Here is a 19,152-nt window from a genome sequence, read left to right as displayed (position 1 = left end):
TTCTTTTTTTTTGTTATGTTGTGAAGCTGGTCCTTACTCCTTTAACATTACTAATTAATTAATCTACAAATTAATTGAACTGAATTTAAATTATAGCTAAATGGGACTCAAATTATAACATTATTATAATTTTTGTTCTCCACAAAATGAAAAGTTGAGGCAAGATGAACAGATCTATTACATTCCCCTACGAGCGACCTGCGCGCGACCTGGTGCGGCCTGCGCGGCCTGTGCGACCTGTCCGGATCAGCCTGTCACAGGTGCCGACCTGGCAACCTAGCCCGGACATAGGCACCGACCTGGCAACCTGGCCCGGATACAGCCGCCGACCTGACAACCTGGCCCGAACACAGGCGCCGACCTGGCAACCTGGCCCAGACACCAACCCGCCGATGGACACAGGCGCCGACCTGGCAACCTGGCCCGGACACCGACCCGCCGACTGACACAGGCGCCGACCTGACAACCTGGCCTAGGCACTGACCTGGCCGCCTGACACAAGCGCCAGCCTGACAACCTCGAGGAGTACATCACCGTACCCCGGTTCTGACGGGAGATGGCGTCTTACCGTTTGAAGGCTTTTCACCCACCTAACCCGCGAGGGCACCACTATATAAGGACTCCGACCCCCAAAGCCAAGGGGGAGAAAAAAGGATGGTAACCCCCGCTCTCTAGCTCTCTCATTTCTCTCCAAGCCCTCTATAATCAGAATGCTAACTTAGGCATCGGAGAGTCCCCACCGGGAAAATACCCCCGGGGCCTCTGATTCAGTTCTCGCAGGTCCCTCAGCTCCCGCCGCCTACAAAGGAGAGAAAATCACCTCACGCGGAGGGTAGTCGGGTTGCGCTGCACCAGGGAGCTCCACCATCCTCTGAGTTGCAGGCCGCCTAGGAGCAAGTCAAGTGACGAGTCCACCAGGCAGTTCGCCACCAAGGAGTTCACCACCAGGCAGTTCGCCACCAGGCAGCTCGCCACCAGGCAGTTCGCCATCAGGCAATTTTCCACCAGGCAGTTCGCCACCAAGCAGCTCGCCACCAAGCAGTTCGCCATCAGGCAGTTTGCCACTACGCAGTTCGCCACCAGGCAGCTCACCACCAGGCAGTTCGCCACCAGGGAGTTCGCCACCAGGCAGTTCACCACCAAGGAGTTCGCCACTAGGCAGTTCGCCACCAGGCAGTTCGCCCCCAGGCAGTTCGCCACCAGGCAGTTCGCCCCAAGGCAGTTCGCCACTAGGGAGTTCGCCACCAGGCAGTTCGCCCCCAGGCAGTTCTTCACCAGGGAGTTCGCCACCAGGCAGTTCACCCCCAGGCAGTTCGCCACCAAGGAGCACCACCAGGCAGTTCGCCACCCGGCAGTTCGTCACCAAGTAGCTCTCCACCAGGGAGATCGCCGCCGGGCAGTTCGCCACCAAGCAGTTTGTCACCAAGCAGTTCTCCCCCAGGGAGTTCGCCACCAAGTAGCTCATCACCAAGGCACGTCACCACCGGGTCAAACAACGAGGTACTTAGCCAAAAAATTTATACATCACAAAAAATGGTGCGTGACCAAAAACGGTTACGTCAATTGGCGCCGTCTGTGGGAACACGCTACAAAAAGCTAAGTTCTCATCCTACAAAAGCTAAGTTCTCATCTTACCACAGCTAAGTCCTCACTTTTTTGAAGCTCTCGCTTTATAGTTTACATTTTTTATGAACTCAAAAAATATGCAGGGAGCTAACAGACTAAGTAGCTCTACCAACCTTACTTTCAATTCAGATAATGCCTCATCAGTCCTCTCCGCAAGGTTCCCCCTACAAAGATGAGCTCTTCATGGCTTCCGCGGGAGTTGACGGCCAACAGACTACATAGGCGCCCTTACCGGTCGAGCCTTCCAAGGCTCCCGTGTGAGCTGGTGACCTAAAGTTAGTAGTGCTGCCCCCGAAGGTCGAGCTCCTAGTAGCTTCTTGTAGGAGTGGGTGACCGGCATTACGAAGCTGATGTAGCACAATCATAGCTCGACACCTCACAAGCAATGCCTACGGGCCACATTACTGCTTAAGACCCGGTCGCCTCTCCAGCACGGGCAAAGACAAAAAAAAAAGAGAGTAGACTACAAGTCACTCCCAAAGCCTACGGGCCACATTACTGCTTAAGACCCGGTCACCTCTCCGGCACGGGAAAGTCAAAAAAGAGTAGACTACGAGTCACTCCCAAAGCCTACGGGCCACATTACTGCTTAAGACCCGGTCGCTTCTCCGGCACGGGAAAGTCTAAAAAGAGTAGACTACGAGTCACTCCCAAAGCCTACAGGCCACATTACTGCTTAAGGCCTGGTCGCCTCTCCGGCACGGGCAAAAGTCAAAGAAGAGTAAGACTACGAGTCACTCCCAAAGCCTACGGGCCACACTATTGCTAAATATCCAGTCGCTTCCTCAGCAGGAGCAAATCAACAAAAGTGAATTATAAGTTGCCCCAGAGCCTAAGGGCCTACACTACTGAACTGGCGGAGACCCCCTCGTCTTACTGGCAGCTCGCCACATACAGGCAGCTCCCAAAGCCTAAGGAATTGGATCAACAGTTACTACCTCGTCGACTTACGGGCCAAAAGAAATCTACTTCCTTCGCTGAGTTACTCTCAGCTAGGGAGTGGGGGGCAATTGATGAGGGCAGATTTGGCCCTCCAGTGAAATTGCGACATGTGGCACCTCGTGACAACTAGGCAAACACCCAGGCAACAACTTACCAAGTTGGTGTCCCCCCTAGGCACCGGTCTGGCACGAATTGCACGCGGCCTACGGTGGCCTGCACGCGGCCCGCGCGGCCTGCGCGCGACCTGGCGTGGCCTGGCGCGGCCTGCGAGCGACCTAGCGCGGCCTACGCGCGACCTGGCACGGCCTGCGCGCGGCCTGCGCGACCTGTCCGGATCAGCCTGCCACAGGCGCCGACCTGGCAACCTGGCCCGGACACCGACCCGCCGACTCACACAGGCGCCGACCTGACAACCTGGCCCAGGCGCCAACCTGGCCGCTTGACACAAGCGCCAGCCTGACAACCTCGAGGAGTACATCACCGTACCCCAGTTCTGACGGGATATGGCGTCTTACCGTTTGAAGGCTTTTCACCCACCTAACCCGCGAGGGCACCACTATATAAGGACTCCGACCCCCAAAGCCAAGGGGGAGAAAAAAGGATGGTAACCCCCGTTCTCTAGCTCTCTCATTTCTCTCCAAGCCCTCTGTAATAAGAATGCTAACTTAGGCATCGGAGAGTCCCCGCCGGGAAAATACCCCCGGGGCCTCTGATTCAGTTCTCGCAAGTCCCTCAGCTCCCGCCGCATACAAAGGAGAGAAAATCACCTCACGCGGATGGTAGTTGGGTTGCGCTACACCAGGGAGCTCCACCATCCTTTGAGTTGCAGGCCGCCTAGGAGCAAGTCAAGTGACGAGTCCACCAGGCAGTTCGCCACCAAGGAGTTCACCACTAGGCAGCTCGTTACCAGGCAGTTCGCCATCAAGCAGTTTGCCACCAGGCAGTTCGCCACCAGGCAACTCGCCACCAGACAGTTCGCCACCAGGCAGTTCGCCACCAGGGAGTTCGCCACCAAGTAGTTTGCCACCAGGCAGTTCGCCCCCAGGCAGTTCGCCACCAGGCAGCTCGCCACCAGGCAGCTCGCCACCAGGCAGTTCGCCACCAGGCAGTTTGCCACCAGGCAGTTCGCCGCCATGCAGTTCGCCGCCAGGCAGTTCGCCAGGGAGTTCGCCACCAGCCAGTTCGCCCCCAGCCAGTTCGCCACCAGTTCGCCACCAGGCAGTTCGCCACCAGGCAGTTCGGCACCCGGCAGTTCGTCACCAAGTAACTCTCCACCAGGGAGCTCGCCACCAAGCAGTTCGTCACCAAGCAGTTCTCCCCTAGGGAGTTCGCCACCAAGTAGCTCATCACCAAGGCACGTCACCACCGGGTCAAACAACGAGGTACTTAGCCAAAAAATTTATACATCACAAAAAATGGTACATGACCAAAAACGGTTACGTCAGTTTTCTTGTACTTTTGCTATTTATTTGCAATTTTTTTGCTTGACTATAATTTTTGTTGTTTTTCGTGCAATTTATATTTTCTCCATTTTTTTGTATTTCTTGTAATTTGTGTATTTTCTGTGCATTTTAGTGTTTTCTATAATTTGTAATGTTTCATAATTTTTGTTGTCTTTTTTTTTGTAATTTTTGCATTTCTTGTATTTTTGTTGTTTATTTGCAATTTTTGTGCTTTTTTCTGTAATTTTTACGATTTTTATGCAATTTGTATTTTTCAATTTTTTATATTTTTCTAAATTTCTGCATTTTTTAAAATTTTTCTTTTGCATTTTTTCTACAATTTTCTGTTTTTATGTGAAATGATACTTTCATTTACTTTTTTATTATTTATTAATTTTTCCTATAACGTTTTATGTTTTACATGAAATATACTTATCATTTTGAGTATTTTTGAGCATTTATATTTTAATTTGAAAATATTTTTTTGAACTTTTTATCATTTTTTATGTATATATTTATATATGTATATATGTATGTGTGTATATACATAAGTATGGGTTAGTGTGGATTGTGAATATGGGTGGGTTGATACTCAACCCACACTCAACCCAACCCAATCCACCCATTTGCCACCCGTAGATACGGTTTGAAAGAGGAATGAGAGGGGTTGGATGGTGAATTTGATGAGCCAGAGGTTGATGAAGAGGTAAATCCCTACAAGTTTAGAGGTACTCAAGGGTGTAGAAAACTAAAGGATGATCTGGTAGATGCTATGGTAGAAGGAAAAGATCATAGAGGCCTGAATAACACAATGGGAGGGTAAGGCAGAAGGGTTAACTTTGGCTGTTGGGGTGGCCCAACAGCATAGGCTGTCGAGACAATTTCTGGGCGGTTCACCTATTCACGTCCATGCTTTGGTTTTTAGTAAAAATAAATTAATATGTAATTTATCCACCTCATGGTAACATGGCATTTCCAGAAATTCTCTCAACAGCATAGGCTGTTGGTACGGGTGCCAATCGGACTGAATTTGGTCCAGTCTAATCCGATCCAACGTTGGTTCATTTACAAATGAACTGGAACAAATCCAATCCAAATCTATACAAACTGGATTGGATCCAGTCCATTTGACATGCAAATGGATTGGATTGGGTCCAACCCGGTCCAAACTAAATGAAAATTCAAAAAATACTTGAAAACTCAGAAAATGTGAAAAAGTTACAGAAATGGTCTTGTTTCAAGAATTCTTGAAACAAATAGTTGGCCTTTGGACACATCTTGTGTGCTCAAGCCAAGCATTCTACTTAGTTCTAGTAGTGATTGATGTGAATATCTCAATCTCAAAGCATAGGAGTATAGAAGCAAACGAGCAATAAGTCCCCATTCTATTTGAAATTTTGAATAGCTGGTGGATCCCACCACCTGTTCCAAAATTCCAATCTGAAGGCTATCAAACAAATTGCCTTGACTGTGCTTTGGGACAGCAGATCATCCCACTGAGGCATGAGTCTAAGGCACTGATCATCCTGATCATAAAGGTACATCAGTGCTTCTACCAAAGCATTTTGTTCTTCTTTCAAACCTCTGAAACATACTCTGAAAACCCTGTTTGCTTCAAAAGTATTGTAGCTGAAAGCCTGGTTCCTGTAAGGCGATCAACAAGTAAATTCTGTGTAAGGGATATCAGTACAACACCTCAATAATGGAGGCATGAATGTCATCATGGTTCAGTTTCTCTGTAACAAAATGTCACAGAGCTAAATTCCAAAGATAACACAGAAGAGGATGGATAATTAAAATGGGGGAAAAACTAACTATACATGTCATCAAGTTCGATCCATTCAATTGATGGGCCATCATTTCAACTGATCATTACCTTACCACCCAAGCACACAAGACGCACTGGACAAAAACAAAAGCAAAAATGAATAAAGAAAGAAAACCTGAGCTCTATAAGATATTGTGCTAACTCAATGTCCACATGAATTCAAGAAATCTACCCACATGAGACATGACACTATAGTTGTTCATTGGCAACGTCTCTTCATAAATGGTAACATACAAATACCCGAAATGTTCTCAATGTACAACTGTAGTGAAGCATGTTTTGGGAACCAAAACATGCTTCGGGATCATAACAGTGAACTGTCAAGTTAGGTAGGAACCAAGCTAATTTCTCTTACCATGAACAAATTACAATTACAACAGTGATCTTACCTAGCATGTTTTGGGATCATAACAATGTTGCGCTATATATATATATATATATATATATATATATATATATATATTTCAGACTTCAGAAGATTCAAACTAACTAAATGGAGTTCTTCAATTACAAAAATTCCTTCACCACCTATTTTGAATGACCAAACTTGCTACTAGGGCTTCAAATCATATCTGATGGTCTGAATTCAAATTTCATCCAATTAAAGATAATCTGAATTAATTAAATTCATTTATAATTGGATGAAATAGGAATCCCACCCTTATCGGTTTTATAGTAAAGTTGGTTTGAAAATTGCAGTTTTATTAAAAACTCTTTAGGTTAAAGTTTCATACAAGTTATTTTCATTTCATTTTGTTCATGGTATACAATATCAAAATCATTTTTAATTCATTGTGCTATTGGTATATAATATTTTGATCATTTCAGTTTTACTTTTGTTTATGTTATTCAATTATTGCATTCCAGATATAATTGAACCAAACTTGGATCTTACCTATACCCATAACAATTCAATCCATTTGAACTGTTTTACCTGAACACCCTACCCTGCTCACACCACCACCACCACCAACACCTCCATTTCTTCCTTCATTTCTCTTTTCTATACTTGGAATGGAAATTGGCTACACATACTCATCAATCACTGTGAGTGGATGTCAAGACAATTGAGTTGTCCTGATCATCCTAGCTACACTTATAGGCTTGTAGAAATTAACCATATTTACAGTGGACATGTTCTAACTTCAGGCCTATGTGTTTTATGAATAATTCGAGGGTTACATGTGGATGATGCTAAAATGTCACTCTGCCTATCTTGGATGAAATCTGTCCTATGAAAAAACTGCTCCAAAGGTCCAGCACCAACTGTCCTATGATAAAATTTTTTTATCATTGAAGTTTTCTTACACTTTCCACTAGAGAATAACTCAAGGTTATCACTCAGATAAAGCTGAGGGCCATCCAGCTTATGACTACTTGACAGTCACCTTTCACTTGCACATTGCTCAAATCCTGCATCTTCAGTAATTTGAGGTCTTGAATCAATGAGGGGATTCCCATGACCAACCAGACCTGAATAGCTGAGAATAACATTGCCCACATGGTCTAGAATTCCACCCACCCGAGAAGACCCTGGGTTTACAAGACAACACCCATCAAAGTTTAATCCTGCACAAGGGGACCACTAAAAAAGAGTTATGTGAACTGTAAAAGTCACATTGGATATAGCACTTTCTGCCAATAAATAACTAGAATCATAACATGAAACACAGAAATCTAATACAGATTGGAATGAAAGGAAGTCTTTATGGAGTTGTGAAATTATATAATGGATTGGATGTTCCAGTTGCATCCTACAGTGATCCCTTTTCTGCAAGATGGCAGTGTGATAAGTGATAACTGATTTTTCCTCTATATGAAATCTCATTCTGGATTTTTTTGTTTACAGTCATTATCTATCCTTCAGCTTGCTTTTGGTGCACATGCAAGCTTAGTTTTCTTGCCTGTATCTGACAATTGGAAATCCTTTAATGTTGTTGTGACAGGCGGCTATGAACATAGGGAACACTCCTGGTGGAGCAATTTCAGGACAACCTCACCAGTTTTCTGCAACAATCCCTCTGTCTTCCCACACTCCTAGTGTTGTTCCTTCTCCTGTGCCAGCCCTACAAATGCCATCTGCTTTGCCAGCTTCATCTACTCCTATAATGCCACTCCTTGATTCAACTGAATCCAATGGCAGTAACCGAGCTACTAATCTTGTAAAGCCTTCTTCATTTTTTACACCTCCTCCATCCTCATCTGCATTGATGCCACCTATCTCATCTATGCCAACTGCTCCTCCTCTTCATCCTCCTGTAAATCTGCAGTGCCCATATGGTATTCCGCTGCTTCAACCCTTTCCACCACCCACCCCACCCCCATCTCTACTCCTGCACCTGCTCCTGCTCCAAACTATGGCCCAGTTATTGACAGAGACAAAGTCCGTGATGCACTTCTGAGGCTGGTTCAGGTATGTGCCTTGTAATTTGACTACTTATTCACTTTGTTATTAAATTGTTGCATGTCAGACAACTGAGGTCGGTCAAATGGATTTCATTTGATTTTCTTAGTTGTTGTAGGTCAGACAAATCAAAAGGATTACAAGATATACTAGAACTTACCTGGTTCGGAATTTTGGCCTGAGGTCGTTCAATGCAACAGGGGAGGCTTCTTTGGTTTCTGTCGGTTCGTTTGGACGACGATGATGACTGAGGTAGAACGAAAAATTGCTTCACTCCTTTTCGATCTTTTCTAATACGGAGGGAATTTTCTTGGGTTGCGGTTAGGATGGTAAATAACAGTGAGGCAAATATTAATCTACGAGCTTCAACAGATGATGACGATGAGAATTCGAACAATCTCTGCTACTGCCGACTCAAAATGGAGTGAGAACCGGAAGGGACCTTCACCGTTGTAACTCTACTGATGCGCATATGAGAAGATGATAAGAAACGACAGCAGAGAAAGATAGAGAGGGACAGGGAGAACAGAAAAGAACTAAGGAGAACAGAATGATAGCGATAGAGAGAACGGGTGAGTGAGAGAGAAATAGAGAGAAGAACACCGCCATCACTAGGAGTTGCAGTGGCGGTTCATTTGGGACGACAATAACAGGGGAGAGGAAGCTAGATCGGCTGGGTTGATAAGATAACGAGAGAGGGAGAGAACGAGAGAAAGGGGGAGGAAAAAGTGGGAAAGCTTCGGTGGATGAAGGTTCGATCTCCTCTGTCCACCACCTCTTCGAACAGCCGAAGAGAAGAGCCACAACCGGAGAGAATACTTTCCGATGAGGGCGGATTCGGCCCTCCAATGACATTGTGACACGTGGCATCTCGGAACAAATAGGTGACATCCGAAATAACTTAGGCAACAACTTGCCTTAGCCGAGATGATGGTGTACTAGCTGGCGACCTGGCGGCCTGGCACAGGCACCGAACTGGTGGCCTAGCATAGGTGCCGACCTGGTGACCTACGAGACGTGCTCGCCAACAAATTTGCCATGCATATCCCAACACTCCACGATCCTTGGATGTTAGCCCATGTATTGAACGATCTGGAGGGTGGTCAACGTGCATGGCAGTTGCCTCTGGGAATCTCGAACCACTTAGACGACCTCTCGGAAATCTCAGATATGGTGCGTGAAGCCCACACCAAACAATGCCTATATAAAGGCACCAATCCCAATGACATGAGGGGAGCAAGTAAGCATATTCTAGCTCTCATACTTTTGTGATTTTTACCTCGCAGTCTACTATGAGAGTACTGATTTAATCATTGGAGCGACCTCGCTGGGTTAGCCACCCCGGGTCCTCTGACATTGATTCCTTGCAGGTCTCTAAAGAATTACGAAGCTCAACAGTCAATCCAGCTCGACGGTTTGGTCAGCTCGGCACCTAGCCTACCCCCAGCTTGGCCTATTCAGCTCGCCACATAATCTGCCTCCAGCTCAGCCTGGTCAGCTCGGCACCTGATCTGCCCCCAGTCAGTTCGGTAGCTAACCTGCCCAGGTCGGCCCAATCAGTTCAGCACCAAACCTGCCCAGCTCGACCCAGTCAGTTCGGCACCTAACCTGCCCAGGTCGGCCCAATTAGCTCATCACCTAACCTTCCCAGCTCGGCCCAGTCAGTTCGGTACCTAACCTGCCTAGCTCAGCCCAGCTCGTCACCCAATATGCAGCTTGGCTCTCTGGTAAGCTCGGCACCTAATAGGCAGCTCAGCACTTTGGTCAGCTCAGCACCTAATAGGCAGCTCGACACTCTGGTCAGCTCGGCCTCCAGGTCCTCATCCAGCAAAAGTTCTCCACTTTAGCCTCTAAGTCATCAGCCACTTGGAAGCAGACCAAATGACGAGGTACTTAGTTAAAAATTGATTCGTCAATTGGCACCGTCTGTGGGAAACGCTACAAAAAGCTAAGTTATCATCTTCTGAAAGGCTAAGTCCTCTTCTTCCAGAAAGTTAAGTTCTCACCTTTTAGAAACTAAAGCTCTCACTTTCTAATTTCCATTTTTTATGAACTCAAAGACTAAGTAGGAAGTTGATGGCCAACAAACTAAGCAGCTCTGCCGATTTATTTCAACTCGGATAAAGCCTCATCAGTCCTCTTCGCAAGGTACCCTCTAGAAGATGAGCTCTTCGTGGCTCCCGCGGGAGTTGGCAGCCAACGGACTGCATGGACGCCCTTGCCAGTTGAGCCTTCGAGGGCTCCCGTGCAAGCTGGTGACCTAAAGTTAGTAGTGTTTTCCTCGTAGGTCGAGCTCCTAGTAGCTTTTTGTAGGAGTGGGTGACCGGCGTCACTAATGAGGTTGATGTAGCACAACCGTAACTCTAAAGTACCGAGCTGATAATAGATCTTGGCACCACATAAGATCCAGTCGCCTCTTCGGCATAAGCAAAATCAAGGGTAAGGAGAGTGGACTATGAGTCACTCCCAGAGCCCAAGGTCTAAAGTACCGAGCTGATAAAAGATCTCAGCACGACATAAGACCTAGTCGCCTCTTCGGCATGGGCAAAATCAAGGGTAAGGAGAGTGGACTGCGAGTCGCTCCCAGAGCCCAAGGGCTAAAGTACCGAGCTGATAAAAGATCTCGGCACTACATAAGACCTAGTCGCCTCTTCGGCGTGGGCAAAATCAAGGGTAAGGAGAGTGGGCTGCGAGTCGCTCCCAAAGCCCAAGGCTGCAAACACTTGGACTCTTCCGACCTGAGAAGCAAATTGGATCGACGCTTACGAGCTCATCGAATTAGTCATTCCAAGCCAAAAGGAGCAATCTACTCCCTTCGCCGAGTTACTTTCAGCTCGGGAGTGGGGGGCAATTGATGAGGGTGGATTTGGCCCTCCAATGACATTGTGACACGTGGCATATCGGAACAAATAGGTGACATCCGGAACCATTTAGGCAACAACTTGCCTTGGCCAAGATGATGGTGTCCCAGCTGGCGTCTTGGCACAGGCGCCGAACTGGCAACCTGGCACAGGCGCCGAACTGGTGGCCTGGCACAGGCGCCGACCTGGCGACCTGCAAGATGTGCTCACCAACAAAATCGGCATGCATCCCAACACTCACAATCCTTGGAAGTTGGCCCACGTACTGAACGATCCGAAGGGTGGTCAACATGCATGGCGGTTGCCTCCGGGAATCTTGGATATGGTGCGTGAAGCCCACGCCAAACAATGCATATATAAAGGCACCAACTCCAATGACATGAGGGGGGTAAGTAAGCATATCCTAGCTCCCATACTTTTGTGATTTTTAGCTCGTAGTCTACTATGAGACTACTAATTTAATCATCAGAGCGACCTCGCCGAGTTAGCCACCCCGAGTCCTCTAACATTGATTCCTTGCAGGTCTCTAAAGAATTACAAAACTCAACAATCAATCCAGCTCAGCAGTCTGGTCAGCTTGGCACCTAGCCTGCCCCCAACTCGGCCTGGTCAGCTCGCCACATAATCTGCCTCCAGCTCGACCTGGTCAGCTCGGCACCTGATATGCCCCCAATCAGTTCGGTACCTAACCTGCCCAGCTCGGCTTAGTCAGTTCAACACCTAACCTGCCTAGCTCGGCCCAGTCAATTCGAACCTGCCCAGCTCGGCCCAGTCAATTTGGTACCTAACCTGCCCAGCTCGGCCCAGTCAGCTTGTCACCTAATATGCAGTTCGGCCCTCTGGTCAGCTCGACACCTAATAGGTAGCTCAACACTCTGGTCAGCTCGACCTCTAGGTCCTCATCCAGCAAAAGTTCTCCACTTCAGCCTCTGAGTCATTGGCCACTTGGAAGCAGACCAAATGACGAGGTACTTAGCCATAATATGATTTGTCACTTTCCATAAAGATGCTTTAAATCACCGAAGAGAAGAGCCACGACCGCCGGAAAAGAGTTGCCGAATGTTTGAACAGGTTTTTCAGAACTTTGAGCCATCGAAGGTTTCTTTGAGTTTAGAGTCGGATCCAATTCAAAATTGTCCAATTGACCGCCCTGTTGGCCCTCAACAGTAAAGCTTTTCCAAGGCAGAAGGCGGAAAAGCTGATGAATAAGCCGCCTCTAAGATTTCAGATTGGTTGAGTGGCTTTCCTTTTAGTTGGGTCTTGAAGGGTGTATTCTCTTCAGTTGGATCTGGTGTGGGTTGGTTATGGTAGTTATTTGTTAGAGGTTGTAGATGGAAAATCTTTAGCTTTTGGGGGCCAATTTAGGAATTCCACATTACCATAAGAGTGGTAAATTAGTAATTGCCCCTAATTTATTTTGATCAAAACGAAAGTCATGGGTGTGAATGGGTCAACATGTCCAGCCCACAAACGCTCTCAACAGCCTATGTTGTTAGCCCCCAACAGCCAAAGTTATCCCATTGTGGATTGGTTTGTCTGCCTTAGGGGCAGCCAAAGTTGATACGAAGGTTGGTGGGCATTGGTATACAGGCTGGGGCAAATCTTTTGCTGTTGTGGGCCAACAGTCTATGCTGTTGATAACATTCTTGGGAAATGGGAATGCCACATTACTATGAGAGGGGTAAAATAGTAATTGCCTCCTATTTCCTTTTGACCAAAAACATAGTCATGGGCCTGAATTGGTGAACGTGTCCAGTCTAAAAATGCTCTCAACAGCATAAGCTATCGGCTGCCAAAGTTAACTCTAGGCGGGGACTATTTACTTGGGTTTTGTTTTAGTCCAAGTTCTATTGGACTCATCTGACCTTACATTTTCAAGTTCTATTGGACTCTTTTGACCTAACATTTGAAAGATTCTAGGGTTTTTCCCAACTATTTTCAAGAATCTTGACTAAACCAAGATCATGTTCATGATGGTGTACAAAACCCTAAATCGAAATAACAAATAAGGGTAAATTATAAAGACACCCTTGTACTGTGGGGTCAATGTCGATTACCCCCTTGAACTTTATGACAAATACCCCTTTTGTTATAGTTTTGTTAGTTAACTTCAAAAAAGATTCCTCTTCAGCTGTTTACAATTTTTAAAATTTCCAAATTACCCTTTTCTTATTTCATTAAACAGTTTATGATTCGATTAGTTTTCTAAATATAATATTGAAATCTTCTTGGTTGCTCTAATAGATCCTTGTAGATTTCTGGCTTGATTCACTATTTAGATGAAATGGTAGATGTTTCTTTCTAATAGACATAAATTTAAGGTTTTATTTGGTTTTTCTTGATTTATTGGAGAAAGGAGCAGATAACTTTTATATTTTAAGACGAAGAGAGACATTCAAGTCACTAAAATGAAACAAGAATTTAAAGAAACTTGCTTTTAAATGTGAGTGAAATGATTCTTGTTATTTTAGTTGTTTTTGTTTGAAGAAATTAGAGGTATTTTTGGGTCAATTAAGGTTAAAGAGAAAAAAATGAGGAAAAGAAAATAAGAAAAGTTTGGGTGGGTGTTTTGGTAAATTAACACATTCTGCAATTTGACTTAACAGCCAGGGGGTATTTGTCACAAAGAGAATGTCCAAGGGTCTTTTTTAAAATGAAAGTTCAGGGGGCAATTGTCCCTAGTCCATAGTATGGGGGTCTTTGTAATTTTCCCTAAAAGTAAATAAGAACTACATACTTCTAAGTAGATCAATTTCCAAGAAGGGTGTGTAGAGAATTTCCATGGTTCTTTTTCTACAACCTCAGAATTGTTTGGCCTTCAAGATAGTGTACGAAGGAGCATCGATTCAATGCTCCCAAATTTTTCCTAATGTTCGACCCAAGAGAGAAAGAGGAAGAGGGGGAGAGTAAGGGTGGCTCCAAGAATGTGCTAGCTGGGGGTGGATTCGAGCCGAGACGAGCCTAGGCTCAAGCTCGAGCTCAAACTTGGTTCGAGCTAGAACCTTGAGCTCGAGCTCAGCTCGAGTCAAAAGTTCATAAGGTCGAGATTGGCTCAGCTCGATTCGTTTTATTTTTTATAAAAATATTTTATTATATATTTTATAAATATTTTATTATAAAAATAAAAATCATATATAATTTTTTTATTTTATATTTAAAATATTAATAATTATAATAATTAATAATTATAATATTTTTATTATATATATTATTTTTTATAATTTTATTATATATATATATATATTCGAGCCGGCTCGCGAGCCGAGCTCTAATAGGCTCGAGCTCGACCCGTTTAATAATCAATTCATTGTATTGGGCTCAAACTTGAGCTTGAGCTTGGCTGAAACCAAGCTGAGCCGAGCTTTTCATGAGTCGAGCTCAAGCAGCTTGTGAAAAGCTCGGCTCGTTGCCACCCCTAGTGCTAGCAACCTTATTTGTATCATAAAATAGAGCTTTCATCTTATTGCAATTAAGAGAGCTTATCTTATAAGTTTTCCATAATTACAATTAAGTCCCATCACTAAGACCCCTCTTAGTAAATACTCCATTGCCTCATACTTTGTTTGCATTTTACCCCTTAATGTGTTTGACCTCTAGAATCAATACTATTAGGGAGTGGAAAATGATGCCAAACTCTTTCAGCATCCTAGATGGAACTCCTCCCAATTGAATTGAATTAAAACTCTTCTAATTCTCACTTGAATGTAAATAATTGATTATTATAATTCACAAGACTTCCACATATCATAAGTGACACCTAGGTTCATGGGTTGGGCTCGGACTTGGTTTTTGCCAAATTTTGAATGAGGCCCAGCCCGAAGCCCGGCCTGTGAACAGGTCTAATTATGTCATGACTATCCTAATAGTTTGAATTTGGCATATTGAACCTTACTATCTATAGTTACCATGCATAGGATCCTTTCATCATGCAATGTATTAAAAGAGAAAAGGGTTATGGTAAATATGTCAAACATTACGGACTAAATCATATGTCCCATTGAATTGATGATGACCCATATAGTGACGCTTGGAATTCTTTCCATAAACCATATTTTCTTGGCCAAGGATTTTCTAGGTCACATCAATCTTAATTGCATAGGTTATTCTCTCCTCATGAATAGTGATAGATTCCATTTTGGGGGGTGAGGATCCCATTGCTTCCACTAGAACTTGGAAGCACGTCCAAATTATACCCATCAAGTTGTGTACTATATCTCTCATTCATGTCATTTTCAAGTTGAAAATACTAATAGAAATTTAAAAGGAAAATCAAAAGATGAAAATAGGAATATAGGTCCATTAAAAACAAGCATAGGAAGTAAGGTTATGTATGCTGGGTCGGTTTTACAGGTGTTTGGTAAGAATGCATCTTTGCACTCAAAGTTGGTCAATGTAAAAGGAAAAAAATTTCTTTCCTTGACTTTTTAACACAAGCATCCTTTAAAACATGCTATGGATGGAGGTGTAACCGATATTGTATTATATTAATGCTTGATGGATTTTTTCTCAAGTTGGTGCTCAAACTAATTACCAATCACAACCACAATACAAAATTTATAAATGCAAAATAAAACCAATTTTCTATTTATACATACTTTTGACCAAATTTCAAGTACATAAAAACATATACTTTTTAAATTCTTACAAAATGCAGCCTAAAAGGAAAAAGATAGGACCATAGATATATCAGATCAAATTCAAAAAGGGGTATGTCTCTCAATCTGATCTTATAAGAATTTAAGCGATCTAAATGTCAAATTCAGATTAGAATTCAATTTCTTTATATATATGGATATCTAATTCAAACCCAATTCAGTTAAAATATTAGTTAGTTCATATAAAACTCACATAAATTTATTATTGCAATATAGATGATAAGGAGAAAAGAGGCTGAACCGATGTGAGTGATTAAACCGAGCTGCTTCCAAACACTTATAAACTCTCTAATGCTTAAGTCAATAGGTGAGTACGGGGTCATTGGGCCGAATCAAGGAGGCTAGTAGGTGAGGAAATCTAGGAAAAGAAGAGCTAGAGAGTGCTGTGTATTATAGACCTTTTCTACAGATAGAAGAGATGTTGTAATTGCTAAGGAGTCCTAGTCTTGCTAGGAGATGACTATTAGGCTTAAGGTTCTCAATGGCTTATCCATATCTAGACATGCCCAGTGCATTCTTGTAAGAGTGATTAGTTAGATAGACAGTCGGGCCAGTTTGGATTACCAAGGAGCACTCTGGTTCATTCAGGATACATGGCAGCATGGACCTAGGCTATGCATATGTGCCTCATCATTTGCCCCCACTTTTGAGACCAAGGTGATCGCCTTACTACTTAGGTAGTGGGAGCTCAGTCGATCGAAGAAAATAATGATGTTGAATGACAAAAGAGTTTAGTTTGAGCAGTGTTGCCATTTCATGGAAATGCAACTATATCTATCCATGGTACATGGGTTATACATGCTCTTTTAGGAGTCACATTGCTTCCACTAGTATGGTTAGAATGGATGCTAGTCATTAATGCATTGCTTTAACTTTTGAGGCGTCTATCAAAGTGACCTTGAGATCAAGGGAGCATGACATTTATCAGATCGGAATGAGATCTAGGTCGTTAGTGGTAATCCAATCTGGACCATTGAAGGTCCTTTATAAGGAGGAGTCCTGAGAGACTAGGCTTTACCATTTACTTCTAGAGCTTGGGGAGAGTAGATGAAGCTAAATCGTTTAGGACCTTGGCTCAATGCTCATTGTATTTCTTGGTTCAGTACGTTCCTTCCACTCTTCCTATTATGTCCTTGTCTAATAGTTCTAGTTTAGAAGCTAGTTATTCTAGTAGTCGGTTTAAGCACTCTAACACGATGTTGGAGTCAGAAAGTGACCAATCTAACTCGGTTGAGGAGACCATTATGAAGAGGTTACGAAAACTAAGGTCTGTGGCACTCGGGTCAATGATGAATATATACTTAAAGTTGAGGCCGAAGAAGCAAAGTTGGGGGTGAGGATCCCAAAGTTTTTGTGGAGGTTGAAGATGAGGATACAGAGGCTGCTGGCTCCTGTGTTGCGGGGAGAGCATATTCAAGAGTTCAAGGTTGAGGACCCAAGGCCCAAAATCAGATTTTGGTTATGAGGAGGGTGCTTGGCACATCATGACTGCTTTAAGGCAAGGGGACAAAAAGGATTCGAGATGAGGGTGCCAACTAAGGGGAAATAGGCCTACCAAGAACCTATAGGCTAGCTATGTGTTATGAGGACAACCTCATAGCCAAGGTGTGGTTTTCTATATACAAGAATGTTGCTCAGATCCTAATGATTTTCCGTCTCTAAGTTGGTCCCAAACTTGGTTATGTTCACAGTGATATACAAAGCTTAGGTTCAGCATATTGGGCTGAATGATTAGATTTTCTAGGCCCTATTTGTTCTAAAGAACAATGCCCAGTCCAAGGGTTGGTATCACTTCTTGGCCTAGAAGAATTTCAATAAGCTAGTCAATACCAAGGTCAAATTTAGAGAGTTTTTGTCCAAGGCTAGGTTGGTTAAGGTAGGGATTTTCTAGGAGTAATTAAGTAAAGGCTAGTACCAAGCCAATTAGTTTGCACCTGTGTGTGTGTGTTCAATTTTCTTCTCACATTGATACTAGCCTTGATTTCCTTCGTTGCAATGGGTATGGTTGACACGATGGGTTTATTTGTAGAGATGCAAGCATAGAGGAGGGTTGTCCTAGAAGGGGATGGCAGTGCTTTGGGGCCCTAGCCCAAAGGGTCAGCTACAAGGCGAAGAGAGAGGGTAGAGATATTGGATGACGAGCCGGTTAGTAGGGGGCTCGGCATGAAACAACTTCCCGATATAAGACCATTGGGTATATGTTCCAAAGGGATTGGTGACATTAGGCAATAGCATCTGATATGCTTGGGTCACTAAGGTGCTTGCTCGGTGAATTTTCCTCCTAGTGGACTAGGTTGAGGCCTTTACACACCAAACCAAGGTCTTCCAAAGTCCTATATTCCGCAAGATTATGGTGATTAGTGATCCACTAATCTATTTTTCCTTTGCTCAAGCTTATTACAATTCTAACTTGGTCATTCTTTGCAAGAGGTCTGTGCGGTGAATGCTTTGAATGAGCAATTCTCCCTTATGTCTCACTAGTACTACATAGCGATGAAGGAGAAAGTTGGAATCGAGTTTGAAGTGGCAAGGATAAAGGCCGAGCTATAGACGACTGGCCAAAATATTAGATTGGTCTATGGTGAGGCCAAAACTGCCATATAAGAGGTTATTGTTGTGCTATCTCTGAGGGAGGAGGTCTGGGTTTAAGTTGTGGATGAGTATAAAGAATTCTCGAGCACCATAAGGATCTGAACTCATGTGGCATTACTATGTTCTTGGATGGGTTCAACATGTGCAAGGCCAAGGTTGCTAAGCAGTTTACTAACCAGGAACTTAACTTTATCAATCTAGAGGCCATTGCTATGGTAGGGGACGATAGACTGAGCAACTAAAAGGTGAGGGTGATAATGAGACGACCATACCTCTAATACCCAAGAGACCTAATTAATTTTTCTTTGGTATACATGCTTTGGGCCTGCATTTCCTTATCTTTTTGTTATTTTCTGCAATTACCTGAAAATTACTGGAAATTAATGAAAATTGCTCAAATTTAATTTTTTGGAATTTTCAAGATAAATAATCTTATGAAAACTACTGAAAAGTTCAGGTAATAATTATCAATTTAATATAACAATAATAAAAAGTTAGTATTGAAACATTGAAAATTTTTAGTAAATATTACTAATTATTAATGTTATCATTAATTAGTGGTTGTTCAAATATTATTGATATGAATAAATTAATTTCCTAAAATTTATTTATTTATGACTAATTATTAAAATTATAAAAATTAATTCATATTTTAATTATTGTAATTGAAATAATCTAAAAATACTGAAATTTTAAGTAATAATTTCATTAATAATAATATTTAATTAATTTATTATAAATAATAATTTAATATTGAAACATTGAAAGTTTTCATTAATTATTGATATGAATAATTGTAAGA

The sequence above is a fragment of the Nelumbo nucifera genome, chromosome 4 (assembly GCF_055504915.1).
Source record: "Nelumbo nucifera cultivar China Antique chromosome 4, China Antique-T2T, whole genome shotgun sequence".
NCBI lineage: Eukaryota > Viridiplantae > Streptophyta > Magnoliopsida > Proteales > Nelumbonaceae > Nelumbo > Nelumbo nucifera.
This window is presented reverse-complemented; position numbering follows the sequence as displayed.